This window comes from Saimiri boliviensis, chromosome 13, assembly GCF_048565385.1.
Source record: "Saimiri boliviensis isolate mSaiBol1 chromosome 13, mSaiBol1.pri, whole genome shotgun sequence".
NCBI classification, from domain to species: Eukaryota; Metazoa; Chordata; class Mammalia; order Primates; family Cebidae; genus Saimiri; species Saimiri boliviensis.
The window spans coordinates 50,554,099-50,568,753 of NC_133461.1; the positions used below are offsets into that span (position 1 = coordinate 50,554,099).

At 38.1% G+C, this 14,655-nt stretch overlaps 1 protein-coding gene and 1 long non-coding RNA gene across 7 annotated transcripts in view; one reads left to right on the forward strand and one right to left on the reverse strand.

The window, feature by feature from the left end:
* CHST9 (carbohydrate sulfotransferase 9) overlaps positions 1-14,655 on the forward strand; it is a 300,891-nt gene that overhangs the window by 240,347 nt on the left and 45,889 nt on the right. The window lies entirely within an intron of this gene.
* The window catches only part of LOC141580804 (uncharacterized), a 262,687-nt gene continuing 254,408 nt past the window's right edge, over positions 6,377-14,655 (reverse strand). The window contains exon 6 of the long non-coding RNA XR_012513136.1: positions 6,377-6,890. This is a non-coding gene — a long non-coding RNA (uncharacterized LOC141580804). The remainder of the gene's footprint in view (positions 6,891-14,655) is intronic.

Consider the following 14,655-nt stretch of genomic DNA (forward strand, 5'->3'; position numbering starts at 1 on the left):
CATGACTGCACCACTGTATCAGCCTAGGCAATACAGCAAGACCCTGTCTCCAAAAAGAAAAGAAAAAAAGACAAGAGGAAGAAAAAAAATTGAGTAAGGCAGTTTTTAAAATGACAGCAAACCAAAATTTGATTCCCTACTGGCAAAAATTTCTTCAAACTTTTTCTGGTAGAAACTGGAATAAAGCTTACACTCATGAAATTCTAAAGATCTATGGTTCCAGAGAAAATTCAGTACAACCACATGCTCTGTGTTCCACTCCAGCCACCAGCTTCCATAGCCACAAAGCGGACCCTCACCTGTAATTGCTTTATTTCAAAAATAAACTTCAGAAATTCTAATCTCTGCCTTTACCTTGCTATTATTATTCTCTGGGCATTTCTCACTCACCTAACTGTTCTTCAACATGACAGGTGTCTGGGCCCTCTATCCAGCCATTCCTGTATTTTCTTTGTCTTTGGCCAGGCTTCATAGTCCATCATCAGATCTCCACTTCTTAAGGACCACTGAGCTCCTTGCAACCTTGAATTTTCACATCACCTTTCTAGAAAGATGGAGAAATGACAGATCTATTGATGGGGGCCACTTTGAAATCATATTCTTCAACATAAAGACGGCCCTTACACCACCCAGTGGCCTAACAGTCCTGTTCCCATTCATGATCGCTCTAACCTTTCACTGCCTTCTCTTCATCTTCACTCTGCCCATTTTCAGCAGACTGCCTTGCTGCAGACTTTTGGAGGAACTCCAGCCTCAGGCATGCCCTCTCTCACTTTACCACCCTCTCTATAAGCTCACTGTACACCTCTACCCTCCTGTGCTCCAAGATAAGAGGATGGCTTGTTTCTTCTCCAGATTGAAGCCAAGCCTGTGCCTTGGGTATACTGTTCACCCACCACCAAGGACCCGTTTCTGAACATTCCCATCACTGTCTCTCCGGCGTGTTCAACCTCTTCATTTCAGCAGGCTCCTTGCCCTCAGCCTAGAGCTATTTTTGCTTCTCCGGTTCCATCAGTATTTTTACATTAACTCAATCTCTTGCCCCCCATTTTCATTCTGATTTCCCGCAGGTGGGGTCTGTCCTTCCTGTTTCCATTTTCTCTTCTTCAATCACTGACATTTGGCTGCAGCTCCCATCGTTCTTTCGAAAGTTTTCTAACTAAACTCACCACTGGTGAAAAAAGAGACTTTTTCCTCCCAGATCTTATCCCTACCACAGTTCACACTTTGATTGCTCTCTTCTTTTTTCCCTCAACTTTGCATTATGAAAATTTTCAAACCTACAGAAAATCTGAAAGAATGGTACAATGAGCACCTGGGTGGCCATCACCAAGATTCCCCAATTGTTGCCATTTTGCTTAGATACAATCCTCCCAACCTAGTGTATGCTCCTGTATATATTTAAAAGTAAGTTGTAGATATCATAACATCTCCCTCCCGAATTCTTTAGATCATTTCCCTCCAAAATAAGGGCATTCTCCTACATTACAATACCATCTTCACATCTAAGAAAAGTAACAATAATTTTATATCATCTGATATCAATTCCATATTCAAATGTCTCCAACTGTCCCAAGAATGTCTTTTACAACTACTTTCTGCCTGAACCAAAAATCTATTAAAATAATCAGTGTTCAAATACTGTTGGTTTTTATGTTTCATTATTCTTTCATAATCTAAAATAGTTCCCTAGACTTTCTCCCCACCCCCATGACATTGAATTGTTTAGGAGTCTCGGTAAGTTGTCTTTTAAGATGTCTTTTTTCAGTGTTTCCTCAGGGCATAGCTTAAATTGTTCCTTCACTCAGTAAACTGGTAGCTCAGCCTAGAAACCAGGATGAAGCTTCCAGTACTGATACCTCATCAGTAAGATGTCTACTTCATATTATGTGTTGCCACTCATTTCATATTAATGGTGCCAAATTTGATCACTTTGTTTAAAGTGTGAATAAGAGATATCTGTTGTTTGTTGTGGTTTTGTGAAGGTGTAGAGGAGGTTTTGAGACAGATTCTCACTGTGTCACTCAGGCTGGACTGCAGTGGCACAATCTTGACTCACTGCAACCTCCACATCCCGTACCCAAGTGATCCTCCCACCTCAGCCTCCTGAGTAGCTGGGACCATAGAGATGCACCACCATGCTTGGCTAATTTCTTAAGGTTTTTGTAAAGATGAGGTCTCACTATATTGCCCAGGCTGGTCTCAAACTCCTGGGCTCAAGTGATCCTTTCATCTTGGCCTCCCGAAGTGCAGGGATTATAGGCATGGGTCACCATGACTGACCACAGATCTCTGTGTTTTAAAAGTACATTTTTCTTTTGTAATTATAAAGATATCCATGAAGTCATATTTTGTATGATGATAATATCCTACTTCAGAATTCATTAATGAATCATTTACTGCATTAGGAATTTAAAACACTTTCTTAATTCTGTTATCTCTTCTACATTTATTAGATAACATTGTTTAGTAAGAAATTTTCTTTTTTTCTCCTTTCTCCCCCTTTTTCCTGGGATGTAAAACCACTATGAACTCATTGATTTTTAATTATGCAGTGCATTTCACTAACATGGACAGTGAAAAACTCTTTAAGCTAGCTCCCTTGTCTTTTTGATACAACCTCATTAGTTTTTGAGCACTTTGGATTGCCAACAAAAAGAGATATCCTTTCCTTGCTCCAGCTCTGGACTCAGTTTCTCTGAGGAGCCCTGGTTTCTTTTAATGGCAATAGCATGTGAAAACTAGAATCTAGGTGTTAGTGGTGCTTGTTGATACTAGGGTGTTTGTTTTTCTGAATAATGACTTCATATTAATATTTCTAATTGAAATTTAAAATTTCTCTACTTTTGTCACTTCTCTTTTTTCTTATACTGAAAATTTTGGTTCCTAATTAATATCAATATACTTACTTATTTGCTTTATCCCACAATATCCTTAAAATAGTTGTAAAATTAGAATGCCAATATTACTACTGACAATAAATCTACCAATTGATGCTTGCAATTTCATTACAGTACTTATTGTTCTTGGGATAAACCATAAAGATAAATAAAGTAATGTGTTTACAGTTACTCAAAATTATGTCTTTCTATATAGTGTCTTGTCTTCTCAATAGAGAGTTAAGTTCATTTGTTTTTGTTTGTATTCAATTTTAGGATTTATCTTTTCACTTAATTTTGTATTTTGTATACATAAAGCATTTATATAGCTCCAAAGTCAGAACTATATAAAAGGTATCCTCAAAGAAGTCTCATTCACAGACAGGTCCTCACTCTATACTTCTACAACCTTCTCCATGAATATTTTCATTACTCTCTAGTTTATTCTCTCTGTTTCTGCTTTAAATATAACCACATAGACATAAACATACTGTTAGTGAGTTTTACTTTACTCTTTTTAAATAATTAAACACTATAGTCATCCATCGAGTGAATGTATTTATAGCTGTTTCTAACCAGTTGTTTCTAGCCTTTAGTTATTACTTGTAATGCTGTAATGAACAACCATATGCATGTATGTTTTTATATTGTGGAGGTATATCTTCAGAATAAACTGGAAATAGATGTCAAAGGGTTTGAATCAAAGGGCAGATTTGTTCATAAGTAATTCTATTGCATATTGAAAAATTCTCCTCCCGAGGGGTTGTGCTTCTACCACCAGCAGTGTAAGAGTAGATAATCCCTAGTTCTTGGTCCCCTTGATATCATGACACTACGCCTTTGTTAAATATCTTACTCCTTTCTGGTCATTCTTTTCTTTTGTCTTTCTGAATTCTTCCTCCTCTGATCATACTTCAGTTCTCTTTCTTCGAACCTTATCTATCTTCCCTGAGTAATATTATTCATTGTCCGTGTCAATTAACACCAGTACTCCAATAACTTTCACACCTACATTTGCAGAACAGACAGCTTCCTGGAGCTTCATGTCTTCATCTGCTTCCTCAACATTTCCATCCTTAGATATCTTGCAGGTATTAAAACCATAAACAAAATCCCTCTAAAATTGCCTCTTGGATGGCACCACCATCTAGGTAGACATCACACTTCCAGCCTGCTAGTAGCCCTGATTTCTCCCTTTCACTTACCCATCAGGGGCCATTTTTACCTCCTGCACATCTCTAAAATGGGTCTCTCTTTTACACGCTAATACAAATTGTGCTCTCAGGGCCTCTTCTACTCTCCTCAAGAGGACTGCAGGAGTCTTCCAGCTTGTTTTCTGTCTCCAACCTTTGGTTCTTCTGAAAATCTTCTCAACACAACTGCTGCACTGAAATTTGTACAGATTTCTAAGTTCCACATTGCTTAAAGTGAAGAGCATTGCATTTACTTTTTATAATCACTACTGAGTTGCTAATCAATAAAACCTATCTAGAGTCCATACATGTTCTGATTTGTAGTGGGGAAAACCTTAGGTAGTCATTTAAAATGAAAAGCAGTGCTCATAGATTGCTTTCTGAAAGGGACCCTTCCCAAGGTCACTATTATTAGAGGGAGCACTATGTATCTGGTTATTTGAACCAAGAACTAAGAACCAAGAACCAAGCCAGTATCATTGCTACTATATCCAGTTTTTTTTTGTTGTTGTTTTTTGTTTTTTTTTTGTTTTTTTTTTTTTGTATAGCAAAGATTTCCCAACAGATGAAAAAGAAGATTCTTTAAAGGTAGTGAACTTAATCAAGTGATTCGTGATTCAAACTACCAAACAAGTATTAACCTAACTTAGTTAAGAGAGAAAGACAGATTGAGCAAGGCAGTGAAAGGACATAAATTACCATCTTAAATTCCTAAAAACTTGAGTATATTTAAATGTAAAGAGAATTGCAGTGAGGTTAACATTCAGTATAGCATGCTAGTGAAATTAGGATTTGCCTGCAACATAAAACTCTAAAGTTTTATATTCTCTGTTCTTTGGAGGAAAAAGAAAAAGAATCAGAGATTTTTAAATAGAAAATCATATAGCAATTCATGCATAAAATGGTTTATTACTTCATGGGTTTAGGTTACTTGTTTAAGATATTACTTTCATAGTAACAATCAAAAGTGACAAAGGTATACATTTTCCAAATAGAGGGAAACAGATAAAATTATCCTGTTACCATTGTGAAACAGAAAGGTCAACACATTTTCCAGCAAAGTCAAATAATAGCTTCAAAAGAAAAAATATTTTTTACGAAAAGCAAGAAGCTAGGAATCAGCTTTGATTCCAATGAATGTTAACTGATTTTCCCCTAATTAATATTAATTATGTAAAATAAGAATATAGTTAAAGAAGAATTCTCTATGGTATAACCATAGATCACATTCAATGTTGTCATTTCTATCCTTTTTGGAGTGTTGTTTTTTAAAAAGCAAAAAAATTAATATATTCTCATCACAGAAATGATTTTATGAAACCCCCTACCCCTGCAAAGCCAGCCCACCCCCACCCCTAAAGGGAACTAGAATTAGACTTAGGACATCTGAAATGTAAAACGAGCAAACAAATGTAAAAACACCCAAAATGCTAAATATAGGGAAATTATATAAAAGTAGCTAATGTACGAGCCTCCGTCTACTGTTAGGATTGTTCAGGAAAATATCTGTAGGTTGATACTGGAAAAAGGGGCGCCACATGGAGACACCTAAGAGCTGCTTCTTTACATTTGATCTCTGCTGCCTGAACCACAGGCCCACCGCATGCCACGGGGTTACCCACACACACAGAGGGCTTTGAAAAAGGCAGAGCCTTTGATTCTTCCCTCTACAGAACCTTCATCTATGCAATCTAAACAAACCCTCTGGAGGTATGTTTATATCATGTAGAAAGAGCTGGGAAACTAACAATCACACAATGTGAACAATCCTTTTAGCTAGTTCTTGCCTTCCATGGTTGGCTGTTGACCTATGGAAAAAAGAAAATTCAAACAACATCCATATTTATTGTCTGTAGTCCCTCATACTCTAAAAGTTTGGCAATTTAGGGGGTGTTGCTTCCAGGAAAAAAAAAAAAAAGTCCCTAATGGGAGTCTACCTCAAAAATCAATTTGATTTTTAAAAAACAAGCTGGAATAGAGTTTCTCACTACTTTCTAAAGGCCAAAGCAAGGTATAGTGGGAAACTGAGTTCTAATAAGTATGTGAAGTCTACTATAGGAAATCATGAGATTCCCCTGTCTATCATTGATTGATTGTGTGATTTGAATTTGCCTGGCTCCATACTAAAACTTTGCATGGTCACTAGAGGAAATTAGAAGCTGAGAGTACATAGAATCTGAAAACATAGTAAGGAATTAATAAAACTCAGTATTTTAGAGTATAATGAAATACAAGGAAAGAATGTGAATATAAAGAGAATATGAATTTAATGCTAAAACATTAGATTCCATATCATAATCCACCCTAAGAAGTATAAAAATTAAAACAGAAAACTCTACATACCTTTTTATCTTTTTTACCTTTTTTTGGAGACGTCTCACTCTTGTCACCCAGGCTGGAGTGCAATGACGCCATCTCAATTGCTCACGGCAACCTCTGCCTCCCAGGTTCAAGCGATTCTCCTGCCTCAGCCTCCCAAGTAGCTGGAATTACAGGCATCCACCACCACGCCTGGCTAATTTTTGTATTTCTAGTAGAGACGAGGGTTTCACTGTATTGGCCAGGCTGGTCTTGAACTACTGATTTCAGGTGATCCACCCGTCTTGGCCTCTCAAAGTGCTGGGATTATCGGCATTAGCTACCTCACCTGGCTCACATCTTTCTTCTTAAGGCATGTTTGCATGAGAATCGGAGCTGGCTCACTAGAGAGGCCTGGGTCCCCCAGTTCTCCCATGTAAGTCTCTGCTGCCTCCAACTCAGCTGGATTGCTCCACTCAGGGGAAGCAGCTGGAGTCTCCCTCCTGTGCTGGTTGGCAGTCTGGGAAACAGACCAAGAATAGAATCTGGAGTAATGTCTATGCAGATATGCCTTAAGGTAAAAAATAAGTTTCCAAGCATTTTAGTTTTTATTTATTTGGCTAAGCTAAAGTTCTTGACTATTTTTTAATCATCTAAATGTGACTTTTATATTTTTTGACATTAGAGATACATATCACTTCTAATTCTCTTCCATACTCCCTGGTCTTTTCAAAATAGTATACACAACTGTCTTGAAACTTGTTTTTATTTTTCAAAATTAGCTTTCATTTGGATTCCAAACAATTGGGTTTTATTCTTTGTTTGGGTAATCCTTAATACAAGGGAAAGAGAACTGGCCCCAGAGTCATTAATGGTGCCAGGTGACGTGGTAAGTCTTTTACATATGTGAACGTGTTGAATCATCAAAAACAACTCTATACCTTTGTTTGTTGGCCTTATTTTACAAACAGGGAAGCTGAGAGGTTGTGACTTGCCCAAGGTTGCCCAGTCAGAGAGTAGGGAAGCTGGGATTCAAACCCAGACATTCTGATTGCTTGGCCCCACTCTTGACCATTACCAAAATCAGTGTTCCAGATTCAGCTCTGCCCTTAACCCATTTATGCCAGAGGTTGCAACTTTTTGAGTTTTTGCGATCAGACCTTGGCAATTACCTTGAGCAGTAGGATATAAATAACTCCCATATGCTTAGCGTTCCAATAATGGAACACTACGCATAGATGTTTCATTTGGTTTTCTCAGATAAATTCTAGACATTCATTAGCCTCAGTTTAATAAATAAGGAAATCAGTCTAATTTTCTTATGCTAAAACTTTCAGTTGCCTTTTACCTCCACAGCCAGTGAGAACTTAAGCTCTTACACCAAGCTTCAAATTTGCTAGTTCCTTAGTATAAATCCTTGTGGTAGCTTAGATGAAGATTCTCTTCTTATTCACTATGGATGATGTAAAATTTACATTCCATTATCTAAGGTGGCATCAAATTATTCAAATATAAATAAGATACAACTGTTTTCCAAAGTTCAAATCTTGATATTTATTTCCCTTCAACTCGAGAGTCGTCTACGCTGTCCTCTCCCCATCATCACTCTGCAGAAGAGTGCCTGGTATTCTCCTGATATCTATTTCTGCCTCCTGTGGGATGTTTTACTGGTATTTTTAACCAAATAAATGCTAAACTGAGCTTATCATCTTCCCTCCTCTGTTACTCACCAAATTTACTTCTTTAAATTGAACTTGTTTTCTTATTTCTACCTTTCCACTAATAGCATCTTCTCCCAAGTAACCAAGCTTAAAATCTTGCCCCTCTTTTATTCCCTTTTTCCCCATCCTACTGACCCCTAACCTGAATTATCAAGTCCATTTTACTCATACAATGTACACTACATTTATCTGCACTTTTCCATCTCCTTGCCTGGATCCTCCATCCTCAAGGTTAATCTTTCTGAGGCACAATTTGGATCAATCTTTGGCTCAAAATTATTCAAGGACTTCCTGAACAAATATTTATCAAAATATATTTCTTTAAGTGTTTAGAAGCCTCCATGATACCGGTCCATCATATAATTTTTGCTTTCCTTATTACTTGCCAATATACGGACTAGCTTTAAGTTCAGCACAACTATTTACTATTCCTTATCCACTTAGACATTCATTCCCTGATGTGCTTTTACTCATGCTTTTCCTTCCAGGTGAAATACCGTTTCCCTAGTCTGTTTCGGTTATGTCCTACCCAGATCAAATGCTGTCTCTTCCATGAAGTCTTCCCAGGTTCCCATACCAAACATGACTCCTTTCTTTCTGTTTTAATATAATTTCAACTTTTACTTGAGATTCAGGGGATATATGTGCAGGTTTGTTACCTGGGTATATGGTGTGATGCTGAAGTTTAGGATATCACTGATCCTATCACCCAGGTACTAAGCACAGTACCCAGTAGTTATTTTTCAACCCTTTCCCCGCTCCATCCCTCATCCCTCTAGTGGTCTTCAGTGTCTGTTGTTTCCATCTTTATGTTCAGGTGTGCCCAATGTTTAGCTCCCACTTATAAGTGAAAACATGTACAATTTGGTTTATGTTCCTGTATTAATTTCCTTAGGATAATGGTCTCTGGCTGCATCCATGTTGCTACAGAGAACATGGTTTCATTTTTTTCATGGCTGCATAGTATTCTATGGTGTATATGTGCCCCATTTTCTTTATCCAATCCACTGTTGATGGGCACCTAGGTTGATTCCACATCTTGCTATTGTGAATAGTGCTGCAACGAACATACAAGTACATATGTCTTTTTGGTAGAACAATTTCTTTTCTTTTGGGTATATATCCTGTAATGGGATTGCCAGGTTGAATGGAAGTTCTGTTTTAAGTTTTTTGAGAACTCTTCAAACTGCTTTCCACAATGACTGAACTAATTTACATTCCCACCAACAGTGTATGAGCATTCCCTTTCTCCATGGCCTCGCCAACATCTGTTACGTTTCAACTCTTCAGTAATAGCCATTCTAACTGGCATGAGATGTTACCTCATTGTGGTTTTGATGTGCATTTCTTTGATAATTAGTGATGTTGAGCATTTTTTCTTATGTTTGCTGACAGCTTCCTTTAAGAAATGTCTGTTCATGTCTTTTGTCCATTTTTTAAAGGGGTTATTTGTTTTTTGCTTGTTCAATTGTTTTAAGTTCCTCATAAATTCTGAATATCAACCTTTTTTGGATGCACACTTTGCAAATATTTTCTCCTGTTCTGCAGTCAGCCTCTTTCATTGGTTTCTTTTGCTGTGCAGAAGGTCTTTAGTTTAATTAGGTTCCACTTCTCAATTTTTGTTTTTGTTGCAGTTACTTTTAAGGGCTTAGTCATGAATTCTTTCCCAGAGCTGATATCCAGAATGATGTTCCCAAGGCCTCCTTTCTTTTTCATTTGTGCCAATTCTATGGGAATTTTCATTACACCTCATTCTTTTAAGAGTCAAAGAGCATAAGCAACTATAAGCAAATTTAGTATTTATAGCCCTGTTATTATGCAGTAAAGACAAAACAAAAGTCAGAGGTGAAGTAATTTGCCAGATATAATATAGCCTGGCAAAGTCAAGACTAGAAAAATCCGAGTCAGGTGAGGTGGCTCATGCCTGTTATCCCAGCACTTTGGGAAGCCGAGGCAGGGGGATCACTAGGTCAGGAATGTGAGACCAACCTGGCCAACATAGTGAAACCCCATCTCTACTACAAATACAAAAATTAAGCCAGGCGTAGTGGCTCATGCCTGTAATCCCAAAACTTTGGAAGGCCAAGACGGGTGGATCACCTGAGGTTGGGAGTTTGAGACCAGCCTGACCGACGTGGTGAAACCCAGTCTCTATGAAAAATACAAAATTAGCTGGGTGTGGTGGTACACACCTGTAATTCCAGCTACTTGGGAGGCTGAGGCAGGAGAACTGCTTGAACCCAGGTGACAGAGTTTACAGTGAGCTAAGATCACACCACTGCACTTTAGTCTAGGCAACAGGGGGAGACTCCATCTCAAAAAAATAAATAAGTAGAATTCACTTTTTCATCTCATAAACATAAAATGTACCTAGGCACTTTTCTACCTTTCTTTTACACAGGTGTGAGTACATGCATACATACCTGCCTGTTCACCTGACGAAACCCACACATACACACACAATCTACTCACACCACAGCTATCTTTGAAAAATAGGTAACTGCATCTCCAGAAGAAGATTCTCTGATGGTAGTAAGAATTGTCATTTTTTATTATAATGATGATAGTTTTGATTACTGTGTCATTATTAAAGTCCAGATCTGATGGTTTACTTTTTTCACAGTATAAACGATGAATACAGATTTTTTAAATAAGGGATCAGAGTAGTAGCTATGTATGACAGCAAAAAAATTTCTGTTTCTAAATAGCTCTCAGCAGGGGATAAAAAGCAACTGATAGTTCTCTTTGGGACAAACGTACTGAGATAGCATGTCTACACTATCTGTATTAGTACATGGTCGTCTTAGCCATCTGTCAAAGAAACAGACTGACTTCAACCAACAGTTTCCATCAAACTCATTTTCTAGACAAAGAAACTGAGGCTTGACAGAGAATGAAGTATAGGCTTGGTGAGGGAGCATTCTGAGCTCCGTAATTCACTTGGCCTCTGGGCTCCTGCACCCCTCATCCTTTTTATTTTAGTGTTTCAGGGCATTGTTCCTTCAGTTTGCACTGGGTTGGCTGGAGGTAGGCACCACAGGTTTGATTGATACAGCAATTTGCATCTCAAGACATCGCTCGATAAATACAGTGCAATGAAAGGCTACTCTCTCACCAGCCAATTTCCCCCCCTGGGCTGACTTTAGAAGCTCATTGATGTCACTTCCTTCCTCAGTCAGCAAGTGAATTTTCTTTAATTCTCAAGACCAGCTGTCCATGCTGTCAACAGAAAGTTATTAAAATTCCTTTAAAGTGAATAAAAATAGCCTAAAAGCAAATGTACTTGGAAACAGGAAAGAATCAGTATGCAAAGTCCACAAACCTCTGAGCAAAATAATGTTGATCCAACCAGAGATTTCAAACATTGTATATTCAAGTTGCTAGAAAAAAATAATTAAAAGATGCTAAGCCACATACTTCTTAATCTTTTATTAGTAAAGGTTTATACAGTTAAAATGTATCCCCCTAAATTTCATTCCTTTTTAAGTATGATTTGAATAAATTTGAGAATGACTTAGGTTTGAGAATCCCACTTAAGTGGGATTCCCTCCTCTTTTCTTGCATAGTCCAGAGAACATTTTCATTTCCGTCAGGCTAAGGCTATCCAAAAGCAAGAGACAAACATTATCATTAGCACCAATTATAATAACCACTAGGACCACAAAAATAATATAATTATATATTTTAATTTATTAGAGTTTTACTAGCTCAAGGGAAGAGGTAATTTTTTCTTATATTTAAATGGTTATAACTCGTAGAAATGAACTATGTGGCTCCTGAGTCCCCCTGATCCTCAACTGACTGCCTGACCTCAGTCACTGGAAGACTGGCCAGTTACCTTCTAAATCAACCCCTGCTTTATCCTTCAAGCCCCCAGCAGCTGAGCTCCTGCCTCATTGCCTGAGTTACACATGACCTGGTACCCAAGTCCCTCCAAAGCATGGATATGCTCTTACTACCATTAGTCACCTGCATCTTCCTTATTTGGACAGATGTCATGCATCCTGGACTCCCTCTAACCTTTTGCCAAGGAAACTTGTATCCAGCCTGTCTTGTCATCCCCAGACACACCCCAAGTTTGTGTCTTGGGTTCTTCTCCAGTGCCTGGGCTCTCAAGTTCAGCCTACACTTGTGCTGTCCAGCCTACCAAAAGCTTCCTTGCTACACACACTGCACAAAGCAATTAAAAGAAAGTATGTATATTTACCATAGCTGTGCTAAAGAAAAAAGTAACTATTTTAGTAAATAGTAGTTTAATGGAAAAATGGTAGAAATTTGGATAAATTCAAACTAAAAGGGCAAGTATATGGTTAATAATCAGGAAAATTGCAAATCATGATCTTGGAAGTTATCTAGAATTAACTCTCAGTCCTTCACTTCAGTTTCCATAATTTGGAGCACATTGTATTCCTAATATAGAACTGTGATGGTGTAAGTGTGTAAAACACACAAAAAAGAACTTCGGTATAATTGCTGTTACTAAGATGCTTAAACATCTTGGAAAATCAATTGGGAATGAATATAAAAAGGGCTGCTTTCACAAAATACAGCATTTGATATTGTCCAGAATTCACAGCAGTCAAACTCAGGCCATAATATCATCCGTCTAATGATTTTTATCCCATGTACCTTTCCTTTCCTGAGCAAACGAGGGCCAGAAGCAGCTGCCCTCAATATGTTGGGGCTAGTGAAAGGCTTTAACCACTGAGATCACTATATATACTGCACATTCTAGGTGTTCAGTATATATATTTATGGAATCATTGATAGTGATCTCATTATCATTGAGCTGGGTCCTTAGGATACAATAAACAAAATGATTACAGTCCCTGACCTCAAGGAGCTTACATTATAGAATAGGAAACAAGCAAAAAAGTAACCAGATGTACAAATAAAATAATTGCAAGTTGTGATCAGTGCTATGAAAGAAACAAATAATGGGCGGAGGTCAAGAATCACAGGAAGAGATGGGGTGACCAAGGAAGAACCCTTGAGATCTTAATATTAAATCGAGACTTGAAAAATATGAAAGAGCCAGATATGCAAAATTGGAGAGACAAGATAACAGCATGTGCAAAAGACCAGAGGCCGAAAGGGACCTGAAATGAACATAAGGCCAGAGTAGATGGTGGGTAGAAAGGAAGAGAAACAGAAAGCAAAGTGAGGTTGTAGAGGTGGCGAGCAAGAAGCAGATGGGCAAGGCCTACAAGATATAGGTAGGAATTTGGAGAGAGCCAGAGTGGTGACTGGGAGACCCCAAAAGGCTAACATCGTAATCCTGGGGAGAGACGTTGATGGGCTCAACAAATTGGGGGCTGTGGATAGACAGCATGAAAGGTAGATATATTCTAAAGACACTGAGACACTGTCCTGCTGCCATGGGCTTCTCTGAGTCCCTGGCCCCTTGAGCTATTTCCTGGTCCTTTTCATAAGCAATGGCTACATCTCTGTGCTCCTTTGAGAGTAAGAACAGGGCCCTAATTCGATGAATGACCAACTCTGCCCTGTTTCAGATCACCCTATTTGCTCTCTTTCCCCAATTATCAAGTTCCTTCTTAAAATACTCTTTGATGGGGAAAAGGGGGGAATGTGATACTCCAGAACTCCACATTTCTGGAATATGAAATTACCCTACTTGTACAGATATATAATGGGCATATTTGCACCCCAGGAAAGAAGAATAGATTCATAATCTCATCTCCTTTTCCTTGCCCCATTTCAAGACTTCACATGTAGCACCTTCAAAACAGTTCAAGCACCACTACAGAAGGGGTCGTGCCTAATATAGGTTATAATACAGAAAGAGACAATGTCATGGAAAAGTAGAGAGCAGAGCCAAGCAGTTCTTTGGGAGAAAGGAGCAGGCTAATTGGGAGCAACGGTCTTGTTCACAGTTGAGTCTCCAGAACTTAGTATCCATCCATATATGACACCTGCCAGCTGATCGAACAGTATTTCTTGAATAAATGAATAAATAACATCATATATGACTCTTTCTAATCTTCATTCCCTGTATCCATTTGTTACCAATTTCTCTCAAACATTTCTTCAACACACTGTCTTTGCTTCATCTTCCTTCTCATTTCTACCTAGTCTAGGCGCTAACCCATCGCTTAGTTTATACATCCCACCAGTGCCCCCTGGGTATTCTCCAATTTCTCCTCCTACTCTGAGCAATTTATTTACCAGTTTAATCTTACTTTATAACCTACCTCTGCTGAAAAAACCATAATTGTCCCCAAATTGTCTATTGCTTTTAACATAAAGCAATTGATTTGTTCTCAGGTCACCCAAATCTGACTGGGCAATGCTGTTTCCCTCTAAACCCTCTCCCCTAGTTAGGGTAGTCATTGCCATTGTTCTCCCTAACTTTTGTCCATTTTTGAAGACGTAATTCAAATTCCACCTTCTAATTATTCTGATTCCTATGTTACAAAGACAGATTCTATCCCTGAACTTATTTTTAAGTTCTTAAACTCGCCATATCTCTAGAATTTGCTCAAACATGCAAAAGAGATATCCAACAGATAGTACAATACAGATATTTAGATATCCATATCCAAG